We start from the raw sequence: 13,869 nt of genomic DNA on the forward strand, positions 1-13,869 counted from the left end.
ACCAACACTTTACATTTACTGACTCATTATTAATAAGTGCATATTTTGACATGTTAACTGTGTCCCCAGACAAGCAGAGCAACCCACAGTGGGCCTCAGAACTGCTGTGTTTCCTGTTAGAAGACACCATCACAGGGGAAGCTCTCAGAGTCCTTATGTCTTGCTGATGGATAGAACCACAGGGCCTCTCTGTTTCGGGCTAAATGCAGCTTCTCTCCTCTCCTAGATGTGAACCAGGAGGGTCAGGTCAAAGCTTAGGAGTAATATAATCTCTGTCACACTTAAAGACCAATTTTCTCTAGACTCATTGGGTATTGGAGTTGTGTGGGGTATTTTAGAGACAGAAATGTATCAGGTTACGGAGTCTTTTTTTCACATTGGTATATAATTTACACACAAAATGGAAGGCCCTTGAAAGGTAGTTGCTACTATAAGAATAATAAGTAAGGGATAAGCTCCTATGGGCCAGAGAGAGAACTGGATGCTTGCATTTTGGGATCTTGTTTAACCTTCACTAACATCCCGTTAAGCCTGCCACTGTAACAATACGTTTTACGCTGCAATAAATAGAATCTCTGAGAGGTTCTTTGGCCCAAGGTTACACAGCCTTGCCAATATCAACCTGGTCATTCCTTCCTCCTTATCTCAAATGGGTACTGTAGAATTTGCAACACTTTTGTATAGTTCTCTGAAATACTCAAGTTCTTTTGACATCATCCTTCATTTTATGTATAGTTTTTGGATATCCATCTGCAACAATAAAGGCATTTTCACTTTTATGATGTCTACTTACCATATGAATAATAGCATTTATACTAATTTTGAGTTAGAATGTGTGTCTAGCAATATAGAATGTGAAATGTCATGCTAATAGAATAAATACTTATCAAAAATAGCACCTTCAGAGGTGTTACCTACTAGAAAATGTCCCCTCTGGGGCAAAAATAATGCCCTCATTGGCTGTCATATGATTCTCACATTCAAATAAATCTGACTTTGCTATATTGTTTTTGTTTAAAGTTGCTTTATCCTATTTAAAAAAACAGCCATTCATTTCTTAGTTTGCCCATGAGGAAATAGGAAGCAAAGACAAATATCAAATCAACTAAACATTTTTTGGGGGGCCATATGGTTATTTTAAATAAATATTTGGTTTGAAGAATGAGTAGCATTTGAATCCCTTCTTATTTTTCCTCTAACTGCTTTTCCTCGCTAAGAAAGTAGAATTAAACTTGACTTGTTCATATTTATCCTCCAGTCCTGATGATTTCCTGGATTATTTGCTGTTTGTGACTTTGATGGCATAGTCTGCAGCCCCAGGAAGTACTGTTGCTGTGAAGAGAGGGTTTAAGTCAGTTTGATGTGAGGTTTCTGTTTCTCTAACTCAGTAGGTCATTAGCCAAGAGTTTTTCCCTGAGCAATTAGTTATTCTTTCAGTTTCTCTCTTGGTGATCACTACTATTTTTCAGTGGCCATAGACCAAAGAATCATTTTGTCTAAAAATAAATAGAGAGAAAAATGAATGTGTCTGCCTGTATCAGCTTCAAGAATGCCCCTTTCATGTCAATGGAATATGGGTTAGAATGACTAAAAGATTGAATCCAGTTTTTGCTTGAATCCTGATAAAATCCAGCAAACTCTAAATATTTTAAACTAAAGAATTAGGGCAAGTTGGAGAGAAACATGTTGTGTGTTTTGTGAAATCAGGTCAAAATTCAGCATTGTTGTAAACAAGGGGAGCAAATATGGACAAGTTGGCCTCACATGCCTCCATGGGATTGTAAACCTCAGTAACAGGGAGCCAGACAGACAGAGCAATTGGAACTATGGAAACATTACTGTTTCCAAACAAACTCCGCAATTACAAGCCCAGAGAACACCCACAGAGCTCTTGAACAGGGAAGCAAAGGAGGTAAGACTGTTAACTTCTAAGGATGTGACAATAGGAAAGGAAAAACCCAGCTGGGCTGAGCTTGCCCTTTTCAGCTGGCACCAGAATAATACTCTTAAAGAAAACGACATGAAACCTGGAAGTCAGAAAGCCACAAATAAAAGCTGTATTATGGCAAGTAGTGGGGAAATGATGTAGTCTTTATTTCTTAAAGAAATTACTGTGTTTACAGTGTTATTAATGGTATGTATTATGGCAAAACAATCTCTGACTAGTGGGTGCAGAAGTAGATGCTGTATCTGTGCATATGGTAAGATGTTCTCTAAAGCACTGGCATTTCTCAGTAGGCTAATACATGTGGCTGAGGATTCAAATGTAGGCTTAGATGTGGGAGGCCTTTTCAAGATGTTGCTGATTTCCTGAGTCCTAGAGCAGAACCTCTCAAGCTTTATCATGTGCATGATACAATCACCTGAGGACTTGTTAAAATTCAAGTTCTGTGTGCCCTCTGCTCTTGTGTTTCTGTTGCTCTGTTCTTTAGGCCAGTGATCTTCAGAGGCTTTCTTCCTGCTGTGGGCAATGTTTGGTCCCTGGCCTGAATGTTGTCAGTTTTAACTAGGTGTGCTCTGGTCTGCTTGTGAAATGAGACCTGACACCTACTGCACCAGAACTAAGGCCCTGAAAAACTCTCTGTTCTGGAGACATGGTGTGGGCAGGGGTTTGTGATGGTCTTTGGGGGAGGGTCTCACTGTACTGGGACTGTGAGAAACTTGGAGAGGGGCAATCTTGCCAAAGCACAGGGATATGGGACTTGGTGTAAACAAGTTAGGCAGCCAGTGTCTGTGCTGTGCTGCTTCCCCCAGGTAGCTCTGTGTTTATACTTAGGGGTGGGAGAGGGAAAAGGTGCCAACAAGCTCCTTTGTTCCTGGAGAGGCATCACCTTGAACACTGCCTCTAAGGGAAGCTCTCCAAAAAGAGTGAATAATCTCCCCACTGTGTGCCCCAGGTGTTCTTCAAGTCAGTGGTTCCATATTGTCTGCCCCCAGGTTGTTTGCCTGCCTTCTCTTCAGTAGCAGTGCAGCACCCTCCAGGCTCTATTACAGCCAAGCCCACGACCTTTAAAACTCCAGACTTTAGGCCCCACTGGTTGCAAGAACTCATAAAATATAGACTCTCTCATTTTCTAAGCCATTAGCTTTGGGGAAATGTTCTCCTTGTGCATTCTCCTATGTGCTTCTCTTTCTAGACCATAGCTCCCCCCGCTCTGCAGCACCTGCAACCTGTGTCTTCCCTAAACTGTGTCTCTGCACTTCCTCCTCCTCCTCCTCCTTCATCTTCTTAAGATTTTATTTATTTATTTATTTATTTATTTATTTATTTATTAGAGAGTGAGTGTGCGTGCACGCGAGATAGAGAGAGAGAGAGAGAGCAAGCACAAGCAGGAAGAGAGGCAGAGGGAGAGAGAGAGGGAGAAGCAGACTCTTTGCTGAGCATGAAGCCTAATATAGGACTCGATCTCAGGACCCCAGGATCATGAGCTGAGCCAAAGACAGATGCTTAACCAACTCAGCCACCTGGGCACCCACTTTCTACCTTCTTTGATGTGACCGCTTCTCTCCCTTTTAGTTGTGAAGTTTTTTCTGTCAGTCTCCAGGTCAATTCTGGGATATTTATCATGATTTGATAGTTATCTAGTTGGGTTCATGCAACAAGAGCAGCCTAGGGTCCTCCTATTCCACCACATGCAGCACGCCCCAGAGACAATTCCTATAGCACCAGTCCCTGAGCACTGCATGACCTCTTCTTCTAAAGCTATTACTTTCAGGAGCAGGAGTCATAACTAGCTTTTCTGACAGAGGAGAAGGCAGAGACTTTGACAAAACAACAAGATGGAGGGATTTCTCCCAAATGAAAGAATAAGAAATAGATATAAGTAGCATACCTGATGGAAAATTTAAAGCAACAATCAAAAAGGTACTCATTGGGCTTTAGAAAAGAATAGAAGATATCGGGGCACCTGGGTGGCTCAGTGGGTTAAGCCGCTGCCTTCGGCTCAGGTCATGATCCCAGAGTCCTGGGATCGAGTCCCGCATTGGGCTCGCTGCTCAGCAGGACGCCTGCTTCCCTTCCTCTCTCTCTGCCTGCCTCTCTGCCTACTTGTGATCTCTCTCTGTCAAATAAATAAAATCTTAAAAAAAAAAAAAGAATAGAAGATATCAGTGAGACCATTAGCACAGAGATAAAAGGGTTAAAAAAGAATCAGAGATGTAGAATGCAATAAACAAGATTGGAAACAGGCTTGATGCAATGAACAGCAGGCTGGAAGAAGCAGAGGAATGGATTAGTGACCTAGAAGACAAAATGATGGAAAATAATGAAGCTGAACAGAAGAGAGAAAGAATAATTATGCAACATGAGAATGGATTTAGGGAACTCAGTGACTGCTTCAAACATAATAACATTTGTATTATAGGAGTCCTAGAAGAAGAAGAAAGAGTAAAGGGGGCAGATAATTTATTTCAAGAGATAATAGCAGAAAATTTCTCTAATCTGGGGAAGAAAACAGATATCCAAATCTAGGAGGCACAGAGAACTCCCATCAAAATTAACAAAAGCCGGCCAACACTAAAGGCCAACACCAAGACATATTGTAATTAAATTTGCTAAATATAGTGATTAAGAAAAAAATCTTAAAAGCTGCAAGACAAAATAAGTCCTTAACTTACAAGGGAAAACAACCCATAAAGGTAGCTGTATATTTCTCAACAGAAACTTGGCAAGCCAGAAGAGAGTGGCACGATATGTTCAAGGTGTTGAATGGAAAAACTGGAAATGGAAAAAATGGAAAAAATGGAAAAAAAAAAAAGCAGCCAAGAATACTCTATCCAGCAAGGCTATCATTCAGAATAGGAGAGATAGTTTCCTAGACAAGCAAAAACTAAAAGAGTTTGTGACCACTGAACTAGTCCTGCAAGAGATATTAAAGGCAACTCTGAGTGCAAAGGAGAGACCAAAAGTGACAAAGGCAAGAATGTATCAGAGGAAATCTCCATAAACAATGACAAAATAGGTTAAAAATGGCACTAAATACATATCTATCAATAATTACTTAGAGTATAAATGAACTAACCATTCCAATCAAAAGATATAGAGTATCAGAATGGGTTTAAAAAAAAAAAGAGAGACCTTTCTATATACTGTCTACAAGAGACTCATTTTAGACCTGAAGGCACCTGTAGATTGAAAGTGAGGGGGTGGAGAAACATTTGTCACTCAATTGGATGTCAAAGGAAAGCTGAAGAAACAACACTTATATTGGTCAAACTAGACTTTAAAATAAACACTAACAAGAGACATGGAAGGGAATTATATAATCATAAAGAGGACAACCCAACAAGAAAATATAACAATTATAAATATTTATGTACCCAACATAGGAGCACCCAAATATAAAAAACAGTTAATAACTGTTAATAACAAACATAAAGACACTAATCAATAATAATAATAAAATAATATTGGGGGACATTAACACCCCACTTACATCAATGGGCAGAGCTTCTAAACATAAAATAAGGAAACAATGTCTTTGAATGACACATTGGATCAGATGGACTTAACAGATATAGTCAGAACATTCCATCCTAAAACAGCAGAATACAACAACAGAATTCTTTTCAAGTGCACATAGAACATTCTCCAGAATAGATCACCTATTAGCTCACAAAACAGGCCTTAACAAATATAAAAATATTGAAATCATATAGTGCAACTTTTCCCACAATAATACTATGAAACTAGAAGTCAATCACAAGAAAAAAATTGGGAAAGGCCAAAAACATACGGATGTTAAACACCATGCTACTGAACAATGAATGGGTCAACCATGAAATCAAAGAAGAAATTTTAAAAATACATGGAAACAAGCGAAAATGAAAACAAATGAAAATGAAAACACAATGCTCTTTAATCTTTGGAGTATAGCAAAAGCAGTCCTAAGAGGGAAGTATATAGCAATACAAGCCTACCTTAAAAAGCAAGAAAAATCTCAAATACACAACCTAACCTTATACCTAAAAGAGTTAAAAAAAAAGAACAACAAAGTCTAAAGCCATAGCAGGAAAGAAATAATAAATATTAGAGAAGAAACATGATAAATAGTCTCTAAAAAAATGATAGAAAAGATCAATGAAAGCAGGAGCTAGTTCTTTGAAAAAATTAATAAAACTGATAAACTTCTATCCAGTCTTATAAAAAAGAAAAGAAGAAGGACACAATTGAATAAAATCACAAATGAGAGAGGAGAAATAACCAACATCACAGAAATACAAACAATTGTAAGAGACTATTATGAAAAACTATATGCCAACAAATTGGACAACCTGAAAGAAAGGGATAAATTCTTAGGAACATATAAACCACCAAAACTGAAACAGGAAGAAAAAAAAAACTTGAACAGACCTGATAACCAGCAAAGAAATTGCATTAGTAGTCAAAAATTCCCCAACAAACAAAAGTCCAGGGCCAGATGGCTTCACAGGCAAATTTTACCAAACATTTAAAGAATAGTTAATACCTATTCTTCTCAAACTATTCCAAAAGATAGAAAAGGAAGGAAAACTTCCAAATTCATTCTATGAAGCCAGCATTACTGTAATACCAAAATCAGATAAAGACTCTAATAAAAAAGAGTACAGGCCAATATCCATGATGAACATGTATGCAAAAATTCTCAATAAAATACTAGCAAACTGAATAGAAAAACATAGCAAAAAAATCACTCATCACAATTAAATAGGATTTATTCCTGTGTTGCAAGGGTAATTTAATATTCATAAATCAATCAACATGATACATCACATAAATAAAAGGAAGGATAAGAACCATATGATTATTTTAATAGATGTAGAGAGCATTTGACAAAGTACAACATCTATTCATGATAAAAACCCTTGACAAAGTAGGTTTAGAGGGAACATACCTCAACATAATAAAGGCCATATATGAAAAACCCATCTAAGCCCATATCATTCTATGATATTAGCTATGGGTTTTTTATATGTGGCCTCAGATGTGATAAGATGGGGACTTTAATTAACATTGAATGTGCCAATTGTAAAATAAGATAGAAAAGTCTTGGGTTTATAGAAGATTTTTTTGTTTGTTTGTTTGTTTTAATTGAGCATAGAAGAAAAGCAGAATTTGGTTATATAGTATATCTTTGTGTCAGAAGAGACCTAAGAAATCAAGAAAGTAAGCTTCTTGACTTCCCATCTAGTGCTGCTTCCACAGAGTCCAAAGGGTCCCCACTTCATGTTCAGGACTAAATATGTATCTATCAGTAATTACTTAGGAAGCAAACTTTCTCCCATCATGTGTATTAGTTTCCTGTGGTTGCTATAAGAAATGATCACAAACATTTTGGTTTAAAACAACAAAAATGTATCCTTTTACAGTTATGTAGGCTAGAATTCTGAAATCCTTATTCCTGGACTGAAATCATGATGTCTACCTTGAGGGAGAAGGGCCATACTCTCTCCAGAGGCTCTGAGGGAGAATTCATCCCTTGCCTCTTCCAGCTTCTGGTAGTGGCCATCGTTCCTTGGTTTGTAGGCACATCACTCCAGTTTTCAAAGCCAGTGTCTTCAAATTGCTCTCTACTCTGTCCTCATATTGCCTTCTCTATGGGGCCGTGTGACATCTGCATCTGTCTTTCCCTTACAGAGACACTTGGGATTGCATTTAGGAACCACCCAGTTATCCATGATGTTCTCCTCACCTAAAGACCCTTAATCACATCCACAAAGACACTTTTTTCCAAATAGGGTAACATTTACAGGTTCCAGAGACTAGGACCCAATATCTTTGGGGGCTTTTATTCAGCCTGTCACACACGGCCAACTACTGCGTGACTCATCGGGTGTGCTCAGAAAGTTTACCAACATGGTAGGGCAAGATTAAGACAAACGGTCCCAAAACAATTGTCAGCTATAATACTGAGCCAGTCATTCATGTGCCGCTGGTATCCGTGCAGATCAATTTCTCAGATGCACGTGAAGACTCGCTCTATGACCAAGGCATGAATAGACGGCATTGCGCGCAGTGGGATTTAGGTTGTTGGGCACTATGTCTACACAGCTTGCCTCTTAGAGCCCAGCTAAAGAGCAGGGCCCTATCTTGAAAACCAGAAGCTCTTCCTGCAGGACAAGAAAAACCTTAGTGGTTGTTTGAACTTTTTAAATGCTTTTTTTTGAAATAACCATAAGTACACATGAAATTGCAAATAAATGTATCCAGAGACCCCTTATACTCGGCCTGCCCCGGCGTTAACATCTTGCGTCACTAAATCCAATATCAAAACCAGGAAATGGACATTGATACAATCCACACCGCTTATTCAGAAGATCCCTATTTTTGATTGATTAAATAATAGCAAAGGACTTCTTAATTTTTTATACTTATTCAGGAGTAAGTGGCCAGATACCATTATTACACCCTGCTTGTTTAAGCACACATTCAAAGATGAGATGTGTGCTCGGGTTTAGAGGTAGAGAAAAGCTCTCGCCAGGAGACGGCACCTTGTTATGTATGTTATGAAGCTCATAAACTAGGAACCTGGGGCACTTGCTCCTCGTTCCTTCCTCCCAGCATTTCATTTGCTACAATATAGCAAATAATGAAATAAATTTAAGGCATGAATCCAGTATTATATTCCACTTAGAGTTGTTTAGATGTTTACATGTGTTAGAGTTAGAGCTGTTCTGTGACAGGGTTGTGATTTTCATAATGGAGCTTCATGAACTGTAATGAATTGTAAAATATTTTTACAGCAGGTTATTGTTTTCTCTGGAAGGGATATTATACTTTTAGTGTTAAGGTCTATGTACTTTTTTTGTGTCACATTTTCTACTTGTGGTGTTGTCATCCCGAGGACAGGAGAAGGCACTCAGGAAGAAGGTCAAAATGAGGCAACCCAGTAGGAGAGGGCTTTGGAGTCAGCACACTCCATGAGGGGTCAATAACAGGGGGTGCTTCTAGGGCCCAAGATAACAGAAGCTAAGTCCAAATCTCTCCAAACATCCTCATAATTTCATAGATCAACAAGAAAAATAAGATTATATAAATCTAATGCCTTTAGCCAGACAAATTCCACATTACCTGAGGGTGGAAAAACAGAAACTTTTCCTCAGGCTGGGTTAGAGGGCGAGGGGGTTCCTACCATGTGAAAGACAAAAGAGGAGATTGAACTAAAATCATCACTAGAAGAAAGAAAGACCACAGGAAGTACAGTAGTAAAAAGAAATTAAAAAAAAAGTCTTCAGTCTTGGCGGATCAGAATGCTGACCAAAGGAAAAGGGCTCGGAGTGAGATAGGCCTCAGAAGACAGTCCTTCCAGAAAGGCAACACTTGTGGGAGGGGTATTCCTTTGGAGACTGTGGCCCATCTGGGTGATGGGCCAGGAGAGAGATGTAAATCCTGTTAGGCAAAAGAACACGCCCCAAAATAAAACAGACACATGATCCCTTCTCCCAGTGCCTTAGGTCCTAAAGAGTGGGGGAATCATTTAACAGGGGCTCTGGAGAACATTACACCTCAGAGTAGTGCAGTACGGAAGGTTGCTGGAACCTGAGGCAGTAAGAAATTTCAGCAATATTCATCCTGTCTGTAAATTATGGTATTTTGATCATCATGGATTTTTATGTTCATTTGGAATTTTTAAAAACACTGCACTGAAATATTTATTTTGATCACTGAGTTTTTTGGTGCCTCCTTAGACTATAGTCTTCCCTTAGCTTCCCCTTGTTCTAGTCCTGCCTTTGGGGTCTCCTAAGCAGAGGCCTGGAGGCTGGAGCTGTCATCAAGTCCTGCCCAGGGGAGACGTACCTTTCCAGACTTCCAGCTCTGCAAATGCTGGTGAAGCACCTCTGGGAGCCCTGAAAATCATCTGAGAAAGAATTGTAGGTGCTGGCTGTTGGACGGGAAAGCCCACCAACAGACTGTGGAGAAGTGCCCAAGGGATCAATGATCCGGAGGCAGCACTCACATGATTTGCTACAGAGGCCATTTTCCAATATCAATCTTTAAAAGCTCCTTAGCTCAATACCCCCACCAACCTCACTGTCCTCACCATCAAGAGGTCTCTTGACTCAGTGGCCTGTTATTCCAGTCATGGTGATAGACATTTACTGTCAACAGGGCCCCCTGACCTGGAAGGAATGGTTGTGCACACTGGATGACTGGGGCATGGCTGACAGAGGTAAGCCTCTGAGGACCAAACCCTGGTCTGTTCTTTCACAGACTTCATTGGAACCACTGACCTAGATGAGTTACAGATTCTTCTCTCTGTTCTGTCTTTGTGGAGAGGATCTGGCAGGGTCAAGAAGATGAATCAGCATGAATATAGGACCATTATTGGAAAACACATTCAAAGTAAATAATGGACTGGGAGTAGATAAAAGGTATAATCTTTGTATTTGGAAATTGTCATGTATTTTCCATACAAACCCTCTGTAGCTCTTCTCTGTAGGATAGAAGACTATGAATCAGTGAAGATAACCAGCAAAAATTCCCCTATCCTGTGCACAACCACAGAATTTGAGGAGAAACAATAATCAGATTTTTTTTCTAGGAGTAAATGGTGCACAGAATATGGCATACCTTCAGAAATGTGAAAAAATAGTAAGTGTGAACCTTAATACATTTTCACAAAATTACATATGTGGTCAGCACTTAGATCAAGAACTAGCACCAGAAGCTGCCTCATACCCTACCCAGTAAGCAGCCTCCCCAGGTAATCACTTTTCTGACATCCAAGCCCATAGGTTCTTAGCCTGGTTTTGTATATTATATAAATGAAATGGCACAATATGTACTCTATGATATCTGGCTTCTTTTGCACAAATATTATGACTGTGATATTCATGGTGTTTGTGGCAATAATTTTTTATTGTAATTGCTATATAATAGTCCCTTTTATGAATATACTCCAGTTTATTTCACTATTTTACAGTTGTGGACATTTGGGTTGTTTTTAGATAGATTGGGGATGTTAGTTTAATATGACTGCTATGAATCTTCTTGCATTCTAGGACCTGTCTGGGAACATATGAAGACTTTGCTTTGGGCTATGTATAGGAATTAAGTTGCTGTGTTTCAAAGAGCTTCTTCAAAATTTGTATATTTATTAGTAGAATTGTGTATGTACAACTCAGGTGACTTTTTACTTGAAACACGCATGAGTGCATGACCATCCTTGAACTCAAATATCATTTTCAGGAGAGCATTTTCTAAAATGGTAACTCCTTCTGCTAGTCTAATTACAGTATATGTACCATATCTAACATTTCTCTTAATAGGCAACTTGAAATTATTACTTCTCCTGTACATGACACATTAGGAACACATTTTCAAAACTGAGGGTGACAACATAGCAGAGTAGCTTCTCATCTGTTACTAACAGGCATGCAGGTAATCCCCACATCTTATTCCTGAATTAAATATTAGATATTAGAAATTGGGCTCAACTATTCAGACCTCTCCACTCTTGATATTTTTAATCCAGTGTGAGGTCTGACATGTCACACATCTTTTATTAATAGTTTTAACATTTTTTTCCCTTATTATAATAGACTCATCTGCAAAACAAATTATATAAATAGATTCCTAGTCCAACTAGATCAAGGAGGAACCTGGGAATGGCTATTTTCCAAAACTGATTTTATGATCAGGCAAGATTTGAAAACAGTACAAAAGAATATTACAAATTATTGCATATTTGATATGCTCAAACAAATTGTGTGTGTAAATTCATGGTTTCTGAGGCTTCCTGTAAAGCAAAAGAAGAGAGACTTGGACATCCAGTAAATTGTGTGTGTGTCTGCGTATGGAATAAATTACTAAGTCTTTTATTTTGTTCTGTTCTTTGATGCTACCAGTCATTCAAGTATTGTTTTCATTTATTAAACAGATATTTATTGAGTGTTCACAAAGAACCATATTTTTTAAAGTTATGTGTAATATGATTTCTGCAGGAAAAATTCTAGATATGACACTCAACAAGTAACTAAATCATAAAGCATGATGATATTGTATAAACAAAGGCTACATGAATGTTTGGAAGGGGAAAATAATTCCCAACCACTTTTTGCCTTTTCTGCTTCACTTCCACCACTCTCCCATACATATCAGAGCAACAATCACTAGAGTCCACTGCGATCTAGGTTTGTCATTACTGCTTATTAATAAGGTAAATCTAAATGGTGAGGTTAACATTATACAGTTCAGAATAGAAAACAGGAGTAAGAATAACGACACACAAGGGTGATTTCTCAGCTTCCCACTTAACTTTAAGCTTCTGTGAAACAACAAAGTGATCTATTTACGCACCGTTCTTTCTCCAAACCCTGGGACAGTGCCTGGGAATGTAATGGATGATCAGTAAATATTTTTTCAATGAAGAGTGAAAAGATGTAGGACTTACATACATTATTGATGACAAAGTAGACTTATATGACTCAAAAAATGAACCTACTCTTTGACATTGAATTGCACCTTTGAGGAAGGAATCTGCAAGAAGAATGTCACTGTTTAACATGTAGCTAATGTGTGGTGATGCAGTCATCTTTGATAGTCACTTAAAGTCAGTACGACATAGAGTTTAACGGTTGGTTGGACTTCGATTCTGAGTCTGAAAGAACTGAGACTAAGTCTCACCCTCCCACTTGCTAACTGAGTGAACTAAGGTTTTAGTTTCCTAATCTGTAAACAAGGTTACCAACAATAATTTCTCTATGCACAGGATTGTTGAGGGGATTACATGAGGTTATGTGGGAAAAGCTCATCAGAGCCGGATGCATTTTAGACTGAAGAGAGAGGAGCAGATCACCATTAGCCTAATACCATGAGTTAGGTAAAGCCAGTCCTTATGCAGATACATTCCTGATGTCCATTGGAATACTGGCATAAGAAAAGCATAAATCTTATGATGACTGAAATGTCACCAGTGGCCGCTAAAGCTGTGTCACATTCAGCCTACACAACCATATGTGGCAGCTCTGACTGAGCCACCATTGTCATTGTCATTATTATTATTATTAACATTCTATTGCTTCAAATAGTATCTTTTTTTTAAATTTTATTTTTTTATAAACATATATTTTTATCCCCAGCGGTACAGGTCTGTGAATCGCCCAGTTTACACACTTCATAGCATTCACCATAGCACATACCCTCCCCAATGTCCATAACCCCACCCTCCCTCTCCCAACCCCCCTCCCCCCATCAACCCTCAGTTTGTTTTGTGAGATTAAGAGTCACTTATGGTTTGTCTCCCTCCCAATCCCATCTTGTTTCATTTACTCTTCTCCTACCCCCTCAACCCCACATGTTGCATCTCCTCTCCCTCATATCAGGGAGATCATATGATAGTTGTCTTTCTCCGATTGACTTATTTCGCTAAGCATGATACCCTCTAGTTCCAACCACGTCGTCGCAAATGGCAAGATTTCATTTCTTTTGATGGCTGCATAGTATTCCATTGTGTATATATACCACATCTTCTTTATCCATTCCTCTGTGGATGGACATCTAGGTTCCTTCCATAGTTTGGCTATTGTAGACATTGCTGCTATAAACATTCGGGTGCACGTGCCCCTTCGGATCACTACGTTTGTATCTTTAGGGTAAATACCCATTAGTGCAATTGCTGGGTCATAGGGTAGTTCTATTTTCAACATTTTGAGGAACCTCCATGCTGTTTTCCAGAGTGGTTGCACCAACTTGCATTCCCACCAACAGTGTAGGAGGGTTCCTCTTTCTCCGCATCCTCGCCAGCATCTGTCGTTTCCTGACTTGTTAATTTTAGCCATTCTGACTGGTGTGAGGTGATATCTCATGGTGGTTTTGATTTGTATTTCCCTGATGCCGAGGGATATGGAGCACTTTTTCATGTGTCTGTTGGCCATCTGGATGTCTTCTTT

This window comes from Lutra lutra, chromosome 1, assembly GCF_902655055.1.
Source record: "Lutra lutra chromosome 1, mLutLut1.2, whole genome shotgun sequence".
In the NCBI taxonomy this organism is placed as follows: Eukaryota; Metazoa; Chordata; class Mammalia; order Carnivora; family Mustelidae; genus Lutra; species Lutra lutra.